Source organism: Eucalyptus grandis, chromosome 11 (assembly GCF_016545825.1).
Source record: "Eucalyptus grandis isolate ANBG69807.140 chromosome 11, ASM1654582v1, whole genome shotgun sequence".
NCBI lineage: Eukaryota > Viridiplantae > Streptophyta > Magnoliopsida > Myrtales > Myrtaceae > Eucalyptus > Eucalyptus grandis.
Window position 1 is genome coordinate 45,549,184 of NC_052622.1, and position 12,750 is coordinate 45,561,933.

The following is a 12,750-nucleotide window of genomic DNA, read 5'->3' on the forward strand; positions in this document are numbered from 1 at the left end:
ATGTTGTATTTGAACTTTTACCGATCCTACGTCGACAGCTTGTTGCTCACGCATCAGTAAAATTCTCCACAAAGCTTGCGGTCAATTCTTTATGACGAGAAAATTCACTTTAGATTGACAAATTTCGGGCCCATTAAATACCCCACTGACTTTTTAAAGACCGAACAGACCGTGGGCCGAATGCTAGGTAGATGCAAATCGTTTGATACAAGCAGAAGCTGTGGCGTTGCTCGAAACCCTAACGTTTCTTCTCCCCGGATCTACAGAAACATTGCAGCTTCACTCTGACTGTAGTGTACTTGTCCCATGTCTAAACTCCTCTGATCAGCTGAACTGGGAAGTACAATTCCCGGTGGACCGGGCCAAGGAGCTAAAGAGTAAATTTTGGGGCCTCTCCATAGCCCATTGCAGCCGAGACTCGAACAGGATCATGGATTGGTTAGCAAAATCACAAAAGTTAAACGTTTTACCTAAGAATTGGGTCATTCACCCTCCTTCTACTCTCTTTAATATGTTATGTTCTGATGCTCTTAATGTATTTTCACCGCACTTTGTTAAATAACGAATATCACGCGTATTGTCGAAAAAAAATAAAGGTAAAATCGTATATATGTTTACAAAAGGCATTATACAAAAATTAGTTGGATCAGGGTTAGATATCTGTTTAAGACTATAGAATAGAGCTCTCCATGACAAAGTGGGCTATCATCGTACCCAAGGAAGCAATGTTGGGCTTGTCCAAGTAAAGTCGGAACCATGACACCACTTAATAGAAGATCAAAAATAAAGGCCTACATGGTAATGTTCCTTAATCTTGTTTATGAACAAAATTTTGTTTTTTTGTTTTGGGAACAAGAAAATAACAGAAACGCATTTGTTTGCATTTTTGTTCAAATCTGTTTTTTTGTTCTCAAAACAAAATTGGAACAAAAATGAGAAATAAAAAAAGTTGTTTTTTTGTTCCAAAAACACTTTTAAAGAACATTTTTCTCTCTCTTCTCTTTTCTTCTTCTTTTCTTCTTCTTTTCTTTTCTTTTTTCTTTGGCCGATCGCCGATCTCGGCCATGGCCGGCGACCGACCGTCGGGCCGGCGACGCCGTCGAGGTCGGCGACCTCGCCAAAGCGTTGCCGACCCCGGCGAGGCCAAGCCTCGCCGAATCTGGGCGAGCTCCAGATCCGGGGCGAGGCCGCGACCCAGTCAACTGGGTCACCGAGGCCGGTGACCAACCAAAAAGAAAGAAAAAAATAAAAATAAAAAAGAAAGGAAAAATAAAATAAAAATATTTAAAAAATTAAAATAAACAAAAAAAAAGAATATAAATTTACCAAACGTGTTTCTATTCATTTTTTATTCTCGGAACAAGTTTACCAAATGCGTCTTTCGGTCAAAATTATTCCCTAGGAACGAGAAATAGTTTTCTATTTCTATTCCCTAGAACAATTTTAAATTGAAACGTTACCAAACGCGTCCAACCTCAATTTCTTTCTTTTTCTTTTGCCCAAAAGTGGAAACAGACCAAGGCTCCGTTTACTTCTTTGTAAAAAATTAATAATTTAGAAAATATTTTCAAAAAGTAATCGCTTATATCGTTTAAAATTAATTTATGAAACATATTTTCATTATCGACAATACTTTATGTCTAAATAATTTTCATAAACACTAAATATATTTTTTGTTAGTAAAATTTTGTAAGCAATACAAATTATCATTTTTAGAACAATATTTTCCAGAGCGCACCCTAATGTCTATTGTATATTAGCACAAGTGGCACACATGTATGTGTATAAGGTGAGAGTGAGAGACGGAGTCATCGGCTATGTGAAAATTCTCTAATAGCCTCAAAATCAAGGTTGTCAAGTCAATCAAACATACTTTTAAAAGTATAGCACATGAAATTTGGAGGAGAAATTACCAAAAAATTCTTAAACCTTATATTTGTACAAATAGTTATAAACCTTTTAATTGTACTAATTTAATCCTAAATATTTTGATAATTTACATATTTAGTCTTTCTCGCTAGTTTTTCACTAAAAATTGCTAATATGACAATCTAGTCGGCGTTGATCGTCTTATATAGTATAGTTGACGCCAACTTGGAAATTATTTTATTTTAAAAAATATTCATTGTGAATTTTTTATTCTTTTTTTCCTTTTTTTTCTTAACCTTAGGTAAGTGAGGTTGCCAGCCGACACTCATCCTCGACTGGTCTAGGCGTCCTTGCCTAAATCGGTCAAGGATCGCTTGCCAAGATTAGGAAAAAAGAAAAGAATAAAAAATAATAATACAAATTAAGAATAATAAAAATTATTTAAGTCAATGCCAATAGTGCCACGAGAGGACAACCAATGCTAACTGCAGACTTAGTGATTTTTAATTAAAATTTATCCAAATGACTATATTGATAAATTGTCAAAAGATTTAGGACTAAATTAATAAATTGTCAAAAAGTTTATAACTAAATTGGCACAATTGAACGTTTAAGACCGAATTAACATAAGTACAATAGATTTAGTACTAAACTGGCTAATTTAAAATATTTAAGATTGAATTAGCAGTTGGTGCAAGTGCAATAGGCAAAAAACTTTTTTTAGTAATTTTCCAAAAACAAAAAATCGTAGCACATTGGTACGTTGAAAAAGTTACATATTCAGATCAAGGAATGGAGTTTAGTTTTAATGGTTTGGCGTGATTATTACGTTTAATTTTTACTATTTTCTATATTAGAGGTTGAATCTGAGCCATTCTTTGATTTGAACACCTCAACATAAACAAAACTGCAGCAGTTGAGCTCACTAGCTTTTATAATCAACTTGCAGAATCACATGCGAAGTTTAATTTAATGGGTAATTTAAATGTGGCTTACAAACCCACCCAAGAGGTGCTTGGACAGCAAAATGTTATGTAAGATAACCGTCAACTTATACTAAGAAAAATTGAGGATAAACATCGTGAGGAAATAATGAAAACCTCAAATTTATGCAGTCAGCTAGGGCGTTGAGGGATTTTCAGTTCAGTAGGTGGAGGTTACGCATTTGAATTCTATCAACTATGTTCAATTGCTCATAATCAAGGCTACAAGCACAGGTCAAATATATGAACTTAATCTGTTCATGAGTCATTCCATGAAGTTATCGAAAAACATGACATGAATATATAAGATGTTAGGAAGTGTGATCCTCATTCATGAACATGGAAAACAATTTCATAATTGGTTCCTGTTGCCATAATCACAACATTACATGCACCGTCCATTGTGCTCGTTGACGTAATTTCACGGTTGACTCCAACAAAAATGCAATGTCTCATCTCAAGCGGTGGATGAAGCTCAAATGGAACACAAGAGACGTGACCGCAACATGATGTCGTTCCAAGCATCGGGATGACCGACCGCACATTATCAAAACAGTGATCACTCTAGAGATCATGTCTAAACTCGTTCCCTATAAAATCACATCAATTATCATTACGAAAGAAAATCGCGACTTTCTTCGACAGAAGCCAATCCACGTATCCTAAACGATGTTTCTTCCCAACCAATCAGAAGATGTCTTCAATCCCTAATGACTATTAAACAAAAGCCGATTGTCAAACAGTGTGACTCCGTCTTGTCCCAATGGAGAATGCATTCACACGACATGTCCGGGGGGACAGTTTTTGACAGCAGGACGTTAGCAATTAGAGAACACCGAGATAATCTGAACAAGAAAAGGTTAGGGAAATCATTATTAAAATTGAACCGATGCGAAAGGCCCCCTAGTGATTATAAAAGTGACGGGGCGCAAACCAGAAGAACATATTCTAAGCAAAGAAACAAAGGAAATTTAAGGAGGGCCTAGAAAGTCAAATTGCGACAAGGTTCCATGTCCTTGTCCTGCTTAGCTGTTCCTACCACTTAGTGCCCATTAATTTAATCCTCCAAAAAGCAATCCAACCAATATTATTATTATTTTTTTTAAAGTAAAGTGTCCCCAGAATTCATAATAGATCCAAGAAATCCCAACCATCAATAGATGGGTTTCCCCTCCACCAAACAAAGACAAATTCAACACAATTTCTTGCTGTTTTCCCAAAGCTCCAGAACGCACCTCCATCATCTTAAGAATGGGGGCAATCGCAAGCTGCCAAGAATTAATCAAACCGATGTGGAAAGATGGCGAGAGCCCATGATTTTGACCCCTCCCCCAATGATTTTCTCCTCTTTCTCCCTCTCTCCTTTTGGCTCTCATTTTCCTGGGAAAATTTTGTTGGTTGTGGGTCTGGCTTTGGGGGCATTTTCTGGGATGGTACGCCGCCACATGCTTGTTCGTGCCCATTGTAATCGTGGACCACCAGAACAACGTTTGTTCATCGACCAACGTGGTAAATCGCAAGCATATGTTTAACTCGTAACGATTTTCGCACATCAATCTCCGTGTTTTAACTTTTAAAAACTTGTGCAATTGTATGGTTCGTGTCGGGGACGGTGGGGGCTTTTCATAGGATGCCATATGAATGAACATGAATTCCTAGTGGAATCCAAAATGACTAAGTGGAAGATCAAGATGAGAATCTCGTGCCTTGCAGAATTTCAAACTCCTGCTACTACGTGCATTGAAGCTTTCTTTTGGTTTGACTGATGTTATGTTTCTGCACAGTGATTTCGTTCTCGGACATTATTGAAGAATTGATTAATCCAACCAATGAAGACTTCGATTTCCCCTCTTACAATGCGATGAGAAACGTCCTTCCTCGTGACCAACTACAAGAGCGCATCGACCAAGTCTTAACTATAGAGCGTGCACATGAATACTGCCTGCCAACAAGAGGTTTCGCCATCAGAACAGAAGGGAGAGAGAACCAGTCCATTCGAGAAGGAAAATATACAGGCAAAAGCCTTTTCTTTGTATTTATCTAGGCCACAAGTATCACATACATAGTCCATACCACGAGCGTATAATCAAAGTCCAGAAATTAGTGCTCTAAGAATGATCACCTGCTAAGACCAGATCGATCGACCACCACGTCGATGCCACCGGTCCTGCCACCCCATTAATCCTCAGCTGGAAGCTGAACAACAGTAAGAGGTTATAGTAGATATAAGACGATCTCTCCAATTGGTATAGCAGAGTCCGATCCGCCACAACGAAGGCCACTATCTCCAGAGACCCGACTGATCGATAGAACTCTCATTCTACCACCACAAATGCTAGAACAGCAAAGAGGGGAGAAAACCCAAAGAAAAATACTACACAACCCACCACTGCAATAGATGGAAAACCAAATACAAAACCTGAAAACAGTCAAAGCTTCTGTTATGTATGGACTGCTTTGCCTGTAAGTAGGTTAAGTGGGTCTTATATTTAACAGTTAGGCTTGACAAAGTTTTGATCTCCTCCATCAGGCAGTAGAAAATGCTCGTTGTTCGGGAGGAAGTAAAAGCCGATCGTGGCCTGCTTCAGATATAGCAACTTCACTTCTTGACCGTTCCTTTTTAACCCTTCCCATAAGCTATTTGCCGGTCCTGGAGAATATCCAGACCCGCCACAACGATGAGGCTCTTCGAAACTTAAGCCCCTCAAGGCTTCTGCCACGGGGACCGAAGGATTGCAGGCAGGTGATCTCGGTCTTCCCCTTCCGGAAGATAAGCCCGCCAGTACCAATCGCGTTCCTCTATTTTAACGAAGTATTTCCCATCTAATCTCTTCTCGATTCGGTTCTTTCTTGCCCGCCAAACAAAGGATGAAGAAGGATATTACCTAGTATTTCCACCTCGGCCTCGGCAGCCCTGACCGCCACGTGATGAGCGATGTTACCGCCCGAGCTATCCCCAGCTAAATAGACATGGACTTTAGTCTTTCCCACTCATTAGCCAAGGTCTCGACTTCACCCACTTCAGGGCTGCCCAACCATCATCGCTGGGCACAGGGGTATCAGTGTCGGGCGAGCGGCGGTAATTCACTCGACACGACCGCCCCTTGCAAAGGCCGACGAGGCGGCGGCAGAAGGTGTCATAAATTGCACTGTTGGCAGAGGAGGGCTGAAGCTCCCGCCGTGGAAGAATAAAATGACAGGGACAGCCTCGGTGGTGCTAAGAGGCTTCTCGAGCTCTTCAAATCCCCATTGAGATGCATCATGGGCACCGGCAAGTACACCCGGTTCAGAAGGCCAGTGGGGCGATCGACGACGTGATCAAACGACAAGACTCCGTCGACCGGAATGGTGTTGGCAGGCACTTTCCGGTCAAGGAACTCAGCCAAGTCTCTATTGAAGGTCCCGTCGGGCCGGCGGAGGAGATTGTACGCGAGCCTGAAGTTGGAGATGAGGACCCATGTGTTTAAGGGAACAACTCTCTACAAGAGGAGGAGAAACACGAAATCAGCGCTCAGAGCGTCACCAATTGCGACACGAATTCGACATGTTAAACCACTAGATTGATCTTCAGCATAACCAAGAAATGCACACAGCAAAATGAGAAGATCATCATTGACAAGGAAGCTGGGAAATTTACTAAAAAGGAAACGGGAAAGGTAAGAACGGGAATGACTCGTCGTCCTCCAAATGCGAAAACTGCAAAAACTCTTCGTCCGATCAAGCCAGAACCCTCCATTGCTTTAATTAACACTCAAATTTCAACCACTAATCTTGGGGAAAAAAAAAGAAGAAGGAAAAAAGCCCAGAAGCAGAGACGCCAACTAACAGATCGTAAATCGGAACTGCGACTGAAAAGCACAGGGTAGCCATAATCGCCCAGGAATTTTGAACTCGCGGCGAGGGGGAAAGATATCACGGCTTTTTTTCCAGGAACCAAGCAGAATCACCTCGGGCATCACCTTTTCCAAACGAACGAGCTCGGGTCCAATTCAGGCGAAACCACCAAAAATCGAAGCATCGAGAAAAAAATCCACCAACCAAATAGCCCAATCGGCTCCAATTATCATCACAGACCCCCGAACGCCCAAAACCACGAAGAGAACACCGAGAAGCCGAAGAATCACAGGAGGGATTCGAGGGAGGCACCTTAGATTCATTGGCGTTGACTTCGTTATCGCCAGCCATGAGGCGGCGAGAGATCCGAGACCCGGAGAGGCGAAGGAGGAGACGAACCGCGGAACGAAGGAGGAGGAGCAGCCTAGACCCAAAACGCGACCTTCGCCGAGGCGGCCTTTCTGATGATCATAGCAACGGCCCGAGAGTTTCGGACAAGCTGGCCTAGCCCGCGCACTCTCTCTCTCTCTCGCGCGCGCGCGTTCTCTGCCGCCGCGGGCGGGAGGGGAGGGGGCTGCAACTTGCGCCGGAGATTCCTCGTCGAAGAGGAAGGGAGGAGGGGGTGCTCTGAACAGGGGAAAGGACGGGGGACAGTTCTTCTTCTTCTTCTGATGTGAGGAGGGAAAACAGAGATGGCGCAGACGCAGTAGAGTGTGAAATCGAAGATCCTACTCAGATACGCGTGTATGTATGTGTCCGCGAGAGAGAGAGAGAAGGATGGAGAGAGAAAGAGAGAGAGAGAGAGAGAGAGACTAGAGCTTAAAGTACAGAACTCCGCAGAGAAAGAGAGAAGACAGGGAGAGAGGAAGAGGGAGAAGGAGGGAGGCAAAACGCAGAGGAACGACGCCGGAGCGGAGGGGAGAGGACGAAGGAGGGTGAACGGAGACGAGAGAGAAAAAAAACCAGGGCGGCCGAATTAAACTGTGCCCAGTGGGTCCCATCACCCCCCTCCTCCTCAAATGGAGCTCCGCATTTTTATTTTTATTTTTTGGTCATTTAGCTCTGCATATTGACTCCCTCGACTTTTGCCTAACTCTACTTTTTTTCCCGCTTTGAAAATTTTTGAATGCCCTGGGGAGTTTCGATTTTTATTTTTCACTTAACTTTCATGGCTTAGATTCAAAGTTTACACCAAATATGACGTAATTGGGTGTGCAGAGACGCGAAGGCCGAAATAATAATAAAATTTAATCGTATAAATGACCTTAATTGATTGCGTAAATGTTAACTTTCCTCTCGATCCGCGATAATCTTGAGATTTCTGCTTTGTTATTGTATTTCAACAAGGCATACGCATTGGAGCGAGTTACCAAAATTGATTTGTACGTTTCATTGTGTGCAAACATGTCTTGAGATTTTTGTTTGTTCTGTTCATCGAAAACAAATATCTTTAGGGCAATTGGTTCGATCGTAAAGGCTTCCAAGTGTAAATTTTGTAATAATATCGAATACGAGACATGATAACAATACATAATCCAATTTTCATAATCTAATAAGTTTTAGGTGTTTTTGCATTTTATAAAATTATAATAAATTGAACCGATGAGCTTTTGGGACATCTAATTTTTAATATATGGGAGCCCATGTCTTGTTCTAATTTTGGACATCTTGGGCATTTGTACTATTCTGTTAGATGGATTTGGATGCAATATGCCTGTGGGGTGGTTGATTTTTACCCTTAGCGCGTGAGCTTTCATCCCACATCCCACATGAGCCTTCTTAAAAAAGATAGAATATACTTCATTGACCGAGAATAAAATGTATTCGACCGCCGATCGACTGAAGTCGGCTCCCGCACTATTTCGTGAAAGAATAATAGTGAAAGATACATCGATGTGCAATTTATTATCTGGACCACTTCAAGTCAACACGTCGCAATTCTAATGCCAATTTCGAGGAATGGTTTTTTCCTTTTTTTGTCAATTTTTTTTCTAAAAAATTGGTTATTAACTCTCTCCTTTAAGTTTGCATAGTTAAAAATTAATAAAACCGTCGGGGCGATGAGTCCTCTGGTCGATTATAGCTGAACATCTTGCCTTTGATTAAAAGTTTTGTTATTGAATTCCATTCAAGACATGTTATATACGCAAATAAAATTTTTTAGAAAATTTCAATCATTAAATATGAAACATTAGTGAATCAAAGGTGTAAAAAGTTATTCTACTTGAGTATTTAACAAATGCTTGTGCTCATCGATAACTTTCCTAGAATAACCATAAAGTGCTTCACTCGGGTCGAATTCATTATACCAATAATTATCGAGAGGAGAACAATTACTAAATTACAAATTCATTATAATTCAACTATTTTTGGTTAGCTGACCAAATTGACAACTTCGCCAATATAAATGGTCACAACATTTTATATCAGTTTAATTGATATTATCGTTTCATGCGTGTAAATGCATTCAAGCATTATTTTCATTTTTTTTTTTAAAGAAAGGTCTTTCACAAAATTGCCCAATGAAAATTTTACCTGAGTTACTTTAATTTTATTCGTCTTTCGTCGATCTGATAAAAATCAGAACTAAGGCCGGGCTCTGCATAGACATTCAATTTCTGTCCATCATCTAATTAATTATTCTAAATCTTTTAGAAAATTTAGAACACGAGGGAGAGAAATCAAAAGAATAAGGGGGATGGGAATAAATAAAAAGAAAAAAAAAACCACATCCTTATTGTCCCCGAAGCCGACCTATTGGTTCACGCGCAGGGTTACCACCCTCCCTGGCGGATTCCCCAACCTACCTCGCGGCTCTCCCCAAATCACGAGAAAGCTCATGAGGGATGGAGACGCGTGTTTTGTCCGGTAGCGCGGGGGGCGCTTTTTCAATTTTATCATTTTTCCCATACATAAAAATTATATCACATTATTTTTATAAAAAAAAAAAGTAATAATTTCGCCCGTCCTCTTTCGGTTTTCTCCTTTCTTTGTTCGACCGCTTGTCGTTGCTGGGGGGGGTGAGGCTTTGGCTCTTGTCGTATCCGGTGGAAGCGTGTCGCATCCTTATCGTCGCGGGCGGCCGACGCGTGGCTCGCGCGTGGCCCACCGGGGCCTGACGAGACGAGACCTTCCGCCCTACGGGGAGATGATTTTGTTCGAGAACGGGGCCAAGGGGGAGTCTCGAATCCGATACGACGTTCGGGAATCTGCGTCTCTACCGCGGTGGGGTCCCCGCCCGTAACGGCCCCCTCCAGGTGCCACGCGTCCGCCCGGGGTTTCATCTCGCGGTCGTGATTCCCCGCCCTCCCCCACCCGCTCGCCCGGACGTATTCGCGTGGGCCATCGCGGTCTTTTCCTACTTTCCCAATCTTCTCTGGCCCAGAACGGGAAACGTGGGAGCAGAGACAAACATAAAAACGGAAAATCCACTAAAAGGTCCAGGACCTATCACGAAACTACAATTAAATCATAAAACATTATAAAAATACAATCAATTTTTGTTAACTTACCTTAATAAATTTTGAACTCGATTACACCTACTTTCGATAAATTTTACGATATGATTACACTTTTTAAAACTTTAAAACTTAATTATACTTTCGTGGTAAATTTTAAGATTTTTAGTATACTTATCCTAATATAATATGAGACCACGTAAATTATTTATGAACTTTGATTTAATATGAATTCTTAATCCATTCGATGTGATTTTTTGAATTTTTAGTCAAATGCACAAGATGTCCTTAAACTTTTTAATTTGTCCAGCATAATTCATAAATTTCGATTCAATATTATTCCTAAACTTTTAAATGTTTTCATATAGTTTAGAGACTTGGGTGATTGATTGGATTGAGAACAAATTGATAATTTAGGGACGACATTAAACATTGGGCAAGGTTTAAGGATCGCATTATATAAATTAAAAACTTATGGATGATTTTACACATTAAACCAAGTTCATCAGTATCTTGTGCTATTGCCCTTCTGAAAAACATATTCTTCCACATGTCACCTCCTCTTACACCGAAAAATTAAACTAAAAGAGAAACGCTATGCAAATTGAGTCCTCTCAACCGTTCGTTCAGGACATTGGTTAAGTACAATTAATTTGAGATATTTCGAATTGTAAGTAAAAGTTGTGCATACAATCGATCTATTGCCTACGAACAAGAAGTCACGAGTAAAGCCATAAAAATAAGATGAAATGATGAAATGATATTGTATTAACATGTTGGTCCTTCGAGAGCCTGGCTGCATCCCTTGTCTTATATGAAGGTGGGCGAGCATGTGCCACACACTCAGCATACCAAACATAGAATTGATGCTTCCACGCCCTTCTTTTCTCTCCATTTCCCCTTTTTCCTTTTTTTCTTTAACCTTTTCCTACCTTTTCAATTTTGTATTCTCTCTCTTTTCCAGCAGCTGTTTTGTTCTCTTCTGCTTGGGTCCTGGGGTGCATATATTTTGTTCTCAGTTACTTTCACTGAAGAAAATTTAGGACCTTTGCGGTGGCGTTTTCGCTATTTTTAATTCCCTATCACCTGAAATTTTCTCAATGGATAAATTTTGACGAGAAAGTAAAATTGCGATGCAATTTTTATTAATTCTTAGAATATATGAGTAACGTTCTTGATTTCGATGGGAAAATAAGAGGTCAAATTTTAGTGTTGTTGAAATGTAATCAAACAAGCTTTAACTGTTTCAAGTGAATTTACCATGAATATTACTAATAGGGTATAAGGAAATGTTCTCATTTTTAATAGTGAATTATGAAAAATTAAAAAAAATGATGATTTGATCATGACAAATTTTCTTATCGAGAAGTTAAATAAAGTACATTTTCTCCAACCTGGCAATTTTTAATATTGTAACGGTACTATATTAAACTCTTATGATGAAGATGATATTTAATGTTTTGCAAATAGAGTTAAAATCGCGCCTGCGTAATGCATTAGAAACTACAATGTCCCATCAATCGCTCGTTAAATTAGAAATTAAAAACTAGACGTGTTTCTAAATATTTTCACTCTTTTACTAAAAATAGTGAGGCCGACGTCGGGTTTTGGCTGGTAGTGCGTTAGGGTCAACAAACCAGGGACAGCTTTTGGCCTCTTGTGCCGTTCCGGTCAATCCCACCAAGGGCAGAAAGTCATTGCCACCTGTTCCGTTACACCATTTCTCGTGGACAGTAAATGCATGCAATAAAAGATTTCCGTTCGTTATTTTTTCACAACCTGATTCTCTATATCTGTCTGCTGGTATGCGTGTCGTGTCTACCTCATTTCGGACAAGATGTTTGCTCTCTTCCCTTCGTCCCTTTTGGGAATGAGGTGTTTGAAAATGTACGATGTCGGCATCGAAAATCGTCCCGAATTTTCGTGGGTTTTCATTTGCTATGGAAAGTTATAGAAACCCTTTTTTTTTATTTGGTCTAAATTTGAACAGAACGCTATATGTCGCGAGCCTGCTGCCAAAACTGAAACCCAATCCGATTTTTGATTCTTGAACCGCACCCCGCGGGCATGATACGCGGAACGAAAGATATCGCTTTGCCATAATATAGAAGGCCAAGTTCAGTTGCCTCCAAGGAACTGATTTTCTATTGTCGGCTGGAGACAAGGCGAACCAAACCGCGAATGTGTAAATCTCAGCTAAAATGCATAGATTCTCATAAAGTATTAAGTTAAAAGGCAAACCCACGCGGTACAATGAATGTGAGGCTGCTTCTCGGATGGAAAAGAGGACAAAGAACTTAAGAAAAGGAAAAGCAACGAATCTCTAATCTCTCTCTTTGTTTGCGTGAATGGGTAGCATACATAATTAAAAATATCTTTGAAAGGTACAATCATAATCACATGTGTCCATTGCATAAATGACAATCGGGTTCACGAGTTAGGTGGGACGAATTTTGTATAAGTATAATCATTCTTGTTCCGGGGTGGTGTATTGAGAAACATACGTAACGTGTCGATTGTGCTATTGGTCAATCGGCATATACAAAAGTAGAATATTTTTATAGATATAAAAGCGGAATGTTTTTTATTGTAATGATTCGAGTTAG

The 12,750-nt window shown here is 40.2% G+C and overlaps 1 pseudogene; it reads right to left on the reverse strand.

Moving 5' to 3' along the window:
* Positions 1 to 5,328: 5,328 nt before the first annotated feature.
* LOC120289500 lies at positions 5,329 to 7,190 on the reverse strand (annotated as a pseudogene).
* Positions 7,191 to 12,750: the final 5,560 nt, after the last annotated feature.